Genomic DNA, 9,909 nt, shown 5'->3' with positions numbered 1-9,909 from the left:
TGGAACTCACTAAACTCCGAGTTTTGTGTATTGAGTTTCTTTTTCAACTAGACTTGCACGAACTTAAAATGAGCGCTATGGGACGTCTCTTATGGATTTTAAATTGCTTCGTATTTTAGAGATAGTGAGTAGCCTTTAATATGGATTTGTATTTTGTTCGATAATGAGACGCATAATAAACCATGCGTCTCATTAAATATTTGTATTTCTTATTATGTATGTAAGCTAGATGGCTTCAGAGATGATGGAGGAGCTCATGCTCGCGATTGTAACAATAGCCGTATATTGGATCACGTCGGGAGTTTATCATGTACTGGTGAACTCCAAAGACGAGTATCGTTTGTTTCCCAAGGGCGTGAAAGAGACCGAAAACCTCGCCACTCCAAGAGAAGTCTTCAAACAAGTTCTCACGAACCAGGCCATGCAGATGGGCCTCGCCATCTTCCAATTCATGGTACCTCTCCTAATCTTATAACTACGGTTAGCGGACGGATAACATGTTTAAGGAGACGGAACTTAATCTATCTTCCCTTCTCCCGTTGGAAGGGAAAACGGAACAAAACCCCTTACTGGCTTTCGTTCTGTCAACGATGCAAATCCACTGCTATCATCTCTCCGTCCACCACCACTCCATCCAATCCGTTGGATGGAACGGACAATAAACTTTTATTTGACGTCATCGTCTTTCTCAGCGCCCTCCTCTTTTTATAATACCCACTTGTGCTAATACCTGCCCGATTTGATGACGATGGTGCAGTTCTTAAGAAAACTTACTGGCTCGGGAATCAGCAATGAGCCGACGTCGTACCTGAAGACAGCACGGCAATTTTCAGTAGCCATGCTTGTTCTGGACGCGTGGGAGTACTTCTGGCACCGTTTGACCCACGAGAACCGCTTTCTATACAAACACGTCCACGCACTACACCACCAGTTGGTTGTGCCTTACTCTTACGGAGGGCAACATATCCACCTAGTGGACGCCTTTGTGGGGCAGCTGCTTGGTAGCTTAGTCTCCTTAGTTGTCACCGGTATGTCCCCAAGAGTAGCGACGGTGTTCTTCAGCGTGTTGGCAGTCAAAGTGGTGGATGATCACTGCTCTAGGTGGTTCCCCAATTGGAACCCGTTCCGCAAGTACTTGGGCAACAACACTGCCTTCCATGGAGTTCACCACCAGCTGCAAGGTGCAAAGTACAACTATTCTATTCACTTTCTTGTAACATGGGACCTTTTACTGGGCACTTACCTGCCCTTTAGTGTGGAGGAGAGGAAGGGGGGAGGGTACCAAATCTACACCGCTAAGGATGACTGATCGGTGAGGAAGAAAATCACTCGTTTGTTCCTTATCATTCAAAAACTGTATGTAATGATCCTTTGATCCCTTTCTCGTTTCAATTAATTTTGAGAGAACGTGACACAGCTGTACCCCCTTGTGATCTGCATAGGATTTACTGTACTGAGAAAACATTTTGTTCTGCTTTATGATGAACATGAATTAAATGGGAGACATGTACACATACCGTCTTGCATAATTTCATAACCCGTCAGATGTCTCCAAACTTCTTGAGTGTCGCTCACATTCAAATACGTATCTGTGTCTCTGGTGCATAGATTTTGATAAAATAACTTGAATATTCTATGAGAACTCCCACTTTTTCCTGACCCACCTGGTTCGACATTGAATATTAATTCAAAGAAACAAAGAAAATAATATTGACTACAGAAAAAATCATCTTGAGACACATTGATGGGGACATGTATTCCATGTGATACCAGGGTCTAATATGCCAAGTCTCATTTACCCAAAAAATACATTGAGAGGTCGTTTCATAATACATCAATCACATTAGTTAAGCAAATAAATTTATATTGTTCATTACAATAATAACGGATAATAAGAAAAATAATTTATCATTTATAAAAATAGAGTAACAATTGACAGGAACAAGAATTCTCCATCCATGATGCCGTTTAGAAGAGAAAAAATAGATGGATTTCGCATGCCGTTGAGAAAAGAAAAAATGTTATGCATATAACGATGAAAGTCTGAATTGTGAATCATCCATCCAAGCCTCTCCTTGGGCTGAGAAACTAAAAAATTAGGGTTAAATCATGTCGTATATATTTTTTAGTTCTACCGATAAATTTATTGAAAACTATACTCATGTAAATCTATATAGTGAATTGTGTGGATGGTCTAATAATCACAACTAAAATGCAAATTTGAATAGCAATTTGGTATCTTGAGGGTGATGCCAGGACCCAAGAAGGGGCTAAGCTAACTTAGGTCTTTTCAAATTTATATACTCTAATAAATTTAATCACGTGAAATCCATTCAATCAATCTAGGGAATGATGTACAAGAATCTAGGGGAAAATAATAAATAAAAATTCCTTTAATTTTAAATGGGAAGAAGTAAAACTTTCCCATAGATTTCATAATCCATCAATGGTAAATCCAATAATTAAATTTCCTCCATCATTTCAACATCAAAAAAAGTATACAAAATTATTTTAGATATCTGAAAACAGATTACTCAAAATATTTAGAATATTAATTTTTTTCTTCATCTACATTTAAGCTCTGGTTAAATAATCCATTAATTCAGATATAAATATCCAAGGTAGTCAGAGTAATCCATGTTGGCCATTATGTTTCACTAGAAAAGTGGTGTTTAATTCAAAACTCGTGGAGTCCTAACTCAATGATTTCCCCATTGACAAGGTGGTGAAAATTCATGTCTTTATATACATGAAGGGATTCATCCAATCCATGTGTGAGTTTTATACTTTGAACCATATATAGTTGGTTATCTTCATGTACATAATTCCTGATACTAATAAACATGCCATAATTACCATAAACCTATTAAATTTAAATAATCCACTTTGAACATTCATCACAATGCATACTCAGGTATTTCACTAAAATGCACTGTCTTAAACTTGAATCTTGCCCATTTTGATGAACTTGAAAATGTCGATGATGAATAACTTCCTCCTCCTTTCTTTAAGTAATAATAAATATGATGATGGCTCCCCCTACATACAAGCTCCCCCTATGCAATAGATCCTCCAGAAGAATAGTCCTGCTACACAATATGTCCTCCAAAATAATACCTCCCCCTACACAATAGATCATCCTAAAGAATAGTTCCCCCTACACACTATGTGATCCTCCTAAAAAATTGCTCCCCCACAATATGTGCATCCTATGTCTATAAGTTTAGTACTCGTAAAACACAGTCAAACCAGGCTGTATCCTACATAGTAATGGGAATGTGTGAGAAAGGTTTAAGGGAAAAATCCACTAAAAATTTTAAAAAAATCACGGTTTGGCACCAGCAAAATAAAAAAATACTGAAAAATATTCTAAATCCATGTGCTTCTTATTAATACATCGAACTATAAAAAAGATAAATTAAAATTAAAAAATCCAAGACTAAACTTCATAAATTTTCAAGTATATAAATATCATTTCAGACATTTTTATTCATTAATTAAATTTGAGCTAAAATAGAAAGTAATTTAATTTATCTTTAAACTATTTAATCAGTGGAAGATTTATTTCTTTTTGAAATCCAAAAATAGTGGTTATCATTTCAATTATTTAAATAGAAAATAATGATTTCATAAATGGAATATTTTCTTCAAACATGAATATAAATTATATTTTAATTTTATTTTTATATAAAAATTAATACAGTTGAAAAATATCAGAGATAAAATTACATGAATGTGATTTTGTGACTTCTTCATGCAAATGCCGGAGAGAATATTGATTTTTTTTACACCAGTTTTGATGCTCTAGTTATATTCCTTTATACTAGATGCTGTTCCATATGCATACATTTCCAAGCTAAAGTAGCAGCTATAAACGAATTAGCTACAAACATGTTTGATAACAGCAGAATGAGGGAATCCATTTAACCACAATGAAAATTATAATCAAACTTTTTTACTTTAACGCCTGTGCGTGGAAGCCAGCAACATTAAGCCTATCTCATGACTCAAAACATGATGTAATTAGGTGGTATGAACTCCTAACATCAAGAATATTATTTTCAAAAACCCATCTGATAACACCCTAAATTCCATATTAAATTCAGCAAATTAGCACAATTTTGTCCATTTAAAGATTTTAAAATAGGCCTGTTATCATATATTTCATGTCAATTACTTTTCAAAGTGAATATTGATTTTCCCTAATTTTCTAATAACTTGTGAGTTTTAGGGAATTATTTAAGCTTTGAAACACTCTATTAAAATAGAAATGGCATCTTTACAAATTAATTTAAATTTTAATTAATGTGGGGAGGAATTACTGAATTTTCTAGATTTTTCCGAAATTTTATTGAATTGTTTGGGAATTTATTCGAAGAAAAAATGAAATTTTAAATGGAAAACGGATATAACTATAAAGAAAATAGTAGTTTAAATCAATTTCTAAAGGCAGAGGGAATTTTCTGGAACTTTGGTTGCCAATATGCCCTAAAACAGCTCTCGTTCGTGAATTATAGGAGTAAAAATCCAATAAAAATATTTGCAGGGTTTTATTGAATTAATCCGAATTTTTTAATGATTTTTCTATGGTTTTTTTAGGAAATATGGAGACATAAAGCGGAGGGTCATATGCATAAATATTTTTGGGCGGTGTCCATTTGTGCTTGCCAATTTAACCATGAACTTTTCAACATAAAGTCGAGAAAATGCCACGTGGCAAAATCTCGGCCGTCGAAAAGGAATCTGATGGCTTTGATGCGGCCAGCAGAAGTCCTTTCTTTGGGTGGTAAGTTCACTGCCCGTGCTGTGCATATAAAATGCATGCATGGGAGGTGACATGGCCAAATCTGATTGGCCGACGGAAGTAAAAACGCACAAGTAAGTGTGTTTTGAAACATATTCCTTTCATTTTTGTCTCTTTCTTTTGATTTCAGGACAGGGGGTACGTGGGCTGCTGAGGGAGGAGGCACATAAAGGATTTTAAATTTATCCAGCCTATCAGTGATTGACACGCGATTGTATGTATTGAAAATTTTAAATTAAATAAATGAAAATTGATCCAAGGACTCAAATTGGCCAATTTTCATTTATTAATAACTTTTGATTTTGAAGTCGGATTGAGCTCAATTTTTTATGGATTTTCTCATCTCAACCTTATCTTTCTATCTTTAAAATTGGATCATTTAATCAAGCCTACATCGGTGGATAAAAATTAACTGCTTATTGGGGATAAAATGGGAATTTTTACCATTAAACCTTAAGTATAAAAGCAGAAATTCGAGTTGAGGAGATCATTCTGAAGGGGACTCTTTAACAGATGTAAGACAGAGAGGATAACCAGAATGGATCATCTGAATTTGGTATTTTTACTTCATTTTATTTGAATATTATTGTAATATGGATTATTTCTTCGTGAAACTTGTTGATCTCGGTCTAAACTTCTAAATCGCGTGGCTTGAGCAGCATGTACAAGCCCTTACTAGGACTGAGAGGAGATATTATTAAATTGATCTAACTATTCCACTCGAAAAACTAGGAACAAAAAAATAATAATAATTTTAATATTTGGGAAGATTGAATTATAGTTAAGAGATAGTAGTTAGTAGTTTGAATTCCCAGTCTACACAAAACAAATTAAAACCATATCTTCTTCTTAATCCCTCTACTTGACTCATTTTATCCTTTTTATTGTATCAAATAAGTCAATTTAGAGATCCCTAATTCTTTTATTCTTTCCATCTCTTCGACCCTCCTTTCTAAATTCTTCATAGAATTAGGTTAATTTGATCTTCATTGAAGATTGAATTAACCCTATTGAGGGTCAGATAATTTAATTTGATAATTAATTAAACTGCCTTACTAGCCTCCCTTGGACGATACCTGTACTTGTCACTATACATATTAAGTTAGGCTTTTATTAATTTTATTGCTTTAGCTAAAATTAACGACGACAAAGGATTTTAATTGGATAATTTAACCGTTATTTTTGGCTTATCACCAAACAAAGATGACACATACTTTTAAAAAAAGATAATAAATATTTGGCATGATACATAAAAATAATATGCATGTTTCATAAGTTAAATTTAGATTAATGATGATTCATATACCTCTATTCTCACTTCTTCAAGTATAAAGTATTTTCTGAATATTTTTTATAAATCACAAAATATAAATTTTGGGGTTCATTATACGTTTTGAATGAAAGTCTGATTTTCCATTTTATTTGCTATTATTTAGATTTTTATAACAGTAAATTCATAAAAAATATACCTCATTAAGAGAAAGCACCACTTGGCTCATTGGGCACATCCAATCAATTTCACAAATTTATTGTCATATGTAAGCTAAGACTAATTTATTCCCTACTGACCTTCCAATCATCTTCATTTATTCCTTCCATTCCCACAGTCTCTTCATGTTTCTAGCCTTAGGATCCCTTTACATGATCGTAATATGAATCAACCTAATTGACTTTGTTATATTGATTGATGTTTACATTTAGGTTTAATTCACTGAACTCTTTCTCTAGGAAGCATCCACTCTTAGTGACTCTACAATAATCGCCAAAAGATCAACCATAATTATCATATAAGTAGGAACATATAGAGTTATTCTATCTTGATATTTTGGTGTCCATATTGATTTTACCATAATTTCTTATTAGAGTAATCAAAAGTAGGATGATTAATTATTGTTTCATAATTAACATTGCCCTTGGTCATTTTAAGAGTGGTGTGGAGATAACGAATTAATGCATACATGATAATAAAAAGTATAATGAAGGATTTTATTAAATCCATTTTACCTTTTAGAAAAAAGGGTATAGCTCGAATTAGGTTTTGACAGATAACCATACCCAGAGTCATTTGGGAGCCTCATTCAAATGAAGGAATACTCTTATACAATAACCAATGAAGAGAAAAGTTCCATGAGAGAGTTGATTCAAGACTCTATATAATCCATATCACAAGGTCTAGCTTGGTGGTCGATATTATTTGGCTAACAAGCCAATTACACTTCCATGATTTATTTAAGCTCATTGAAACAAATATTTACTCGTGATTCTTCTCATGTGATGTTCTGAAGAGATAATAATTCAGTGATCACTAGTCTTCAAGTGTGTATTCTAGATATTCATATTTATATAGAATAGTACTATCTGGTCCTAGTTACACGATAAGTATGGTAGATTAAGTGAATATTATTGTGGAGATGCTAAGGATAGATGGTGAGTCCTATTTAGATAACGAGTTCACTTTAAGTGATCTGTATTATGGACATGTTTTACTGAGACATATGAGTCCTTAATGATGGTAATCAAACATGTCTTAAGTCAGAAATACACAAAGTTAATTGAGTTATCAAGACAAACTTTCCCCCCTCCGGATAAGAGGAGATTTGCTCGAGGAAGAAGATGGATCAAATACCTGGCAAGGGTAGTAGAGATTATGGAGAAGATGATCTCCGTTAAATCTCAATATGCATCAGTACTTACTATAAATGTTTCATGACAAACCGTACTCTACGTCATTTGTGACTATCGTGCAAATGAAGGATAATATATATACAGTAGCTGATGATGATAAATATCTATGAGGAGCACTAGGTCTAGCTTCACACCCACTGCCTAGAAACTTAACCTATCGATTGGGTTAAATCGGTCATTGATTAATTAATAGATATAGTGATATAGTTAAAAAAAGGTTGATGAATAAATTGTATTAGGCCTTTAAAGTTATGAACTATATTGATATATGGGTCTAGAGAGTCACACATATAATGTTAAAGGATGTTCGAAGATATAATGTATTAATAAGCACTTTTTTGAAAAGCTCTTAATAGGTATTAATAAGGGCACCCATTTTAGGTACCTATGTTAGCTAGATTTGATCGCCCCTTTCTTATTTCTCTCATTATCTACACATTCCATAAGTGTATCTAGATGATGAGGAGATCAACAAGGTTATCAAAACAGTGGTAGAAGAATAATAAGAGGGGATCCAATAGTCCTATGATCACATGGATAATTCTCGAGGCTAAAAACATGAACTGTTGCAAGGCACTCTCCGAGGGGGAAAGTCAAGGGTGTAAAACATTCCCCACAAGTAGCACAAACTTTAGTTCATTTGAGAGAAAAATTAAGAATTTATTTCAGCTTCCATTGGACAGAAAATTATTTTCCAACCTCCAAACCATAACCTCATAACCCAGCAATTTGGCACCCACATGATGGAAACTTTTTTGGATTCTGGTGTATTGGTTCAATCATAGGGAAAACATCCTTTTCTATGCAACAAAAGTGATTAATCATAATCGGTCTTTAAAATCAACACATCACATGTACCTTATGGGGAACTTGTTCCACCCTTGACTTGTTCACATTGACATTGTTCGAAAGCTGTTTACGTAACCGACCTCTAGAGCTATTAGATATCTACATCTTCTTCTCCAAATCTTCATGAAAATCTTGAAGATCTTCTCACTTGGTTGAGTGGACAAGTACTTAGAATGAAGAAAAAGGGGGGCCCCAGCTCTGTCTAGCCTGGGTGCTTGAAATGGGTGCCCCTTCCCTTATTTATATTTTACTTAACATTTTATCAGAATCCCATCAAGTAAAATATATTCACCCATGCCCCTATGATCTTATGCGTGTAACCCTCTTGGCCCATGTGCCATTCTAGCTAATAACCTAGGAGGCCCAATAATAATTATTGGCCAACCTTAGTTAACTATATTCAACATATAGGTTAATCAACTAAGGATCAATGTGACCCAATTGGAAGGTTAAGTTTCCAGCCCGTGGGGTGCCAAGCTACACATCGTGCTCTATAGGATACCGAATAGTGTTTGAACTCTCTCATAGAACTTTTACCGCCATCGATTACCTTATTGTATAATCTTTCATCTGTGCAAGAATCTCGAACGACTTAGGGTATGGTTCATCATCAAACCCTAATCCATCATTTGATTAGTACTGATGCTTGACGGGGATCATTGGATAACACCTTCTCTGATATCCTCACTACCTTGGCCATGATTTTTTGCGTTGTCTTCCTTGAGTCAATCTCCTCTTATACTGACGGCAGATGATCCCATCTTGATCACTCAATCATCCCTCCAAGCTTTTTACTACATCCGAGCTATGACTTCTTTAAATCCCATGATTAGAGACTTGTAAGTCGTAGTCAAAATGTAACCTTCCATCCACGAGATGCCCTTGGTGTGTCAAGTTAGTGGATCATTTATACAATGGGAGCATGCATTAACCTGATTGACATATAGGTATATTACCATTTATGGATTCACACGGAACAATTCAATGAACTCTTTTTAACAAGAGCGCCCACTATTTGTCCTTAGTCTCACCACACTTATAGTCAAAGGATCAATCATACTTATTGTATTAGTAGGATAAGATAGTGTTATTCTATCTAGGTAATTCGATCTCCATCTCAAATATACATCAAATAATAATATTTAGAATACATGTTTAAAGACTAGTGATCACTGTATTATAATATCATCATAATTCATTACGTCATTGCACATATTCATGGGCTTCATTATAAACATCACACTAGAATAATAATGAATGTAATATTTTATTCAATGAACTTAAGTAAAGCATGGTGGTGTGATTTGGCTTTATGGCCACATAATATCCATCAAACTTATCATATTGATTAGGTCATATTTATTCTTGATTAATTAATTAGGTTGGCGAATAAATGTTACTGGGCATTTTAAGTTATTAACTACATTGATACATTCGCCTAGAGGGCCACACACATAAGATTAGTGGAATATGTGGATATACTTAACAAGGGAGAAGTGCATTTTGGATTCCCATACCAGCCAGACCTTGGCTTCCACCCTGTCTTCTCTTCCTCTTAAAATCAACAACAT

General features: G+C 34.3%; 1 pseudogene; it reads left to right on the top strand.

Moving 5' to 3' along the window:
- The first annotated feature begins 229 nt into the window (after positions 1-229).
- On the top strand, positions 230-1,309 carry LOC144712086 (sphinganine C4-monooxygenase 2 pseudogene; annotated as a pseudogene).
- Positions 1,310-9,909: the final 8,600 nt, after the last annotated feature.

Source organism: Wolffia australiana, chromosome 14 (assembly GCF_029677425.1).
Source record: "Wolffia australiana isolate 7733 chromosome 14, ASM2967742v1".
Classification (NCBI taxonomy): Eukaryota; Viridiplantae; Streptophyta; class Magnoliopsida; order Alismatales; family Araceae; genus Wolffia; species Wolffia australiana.
The sequence above is the reverse complement of the archived record's forward strand: the minus strand, read 5'-3'. Positions and strand labels throughout refer to the sequence as shown.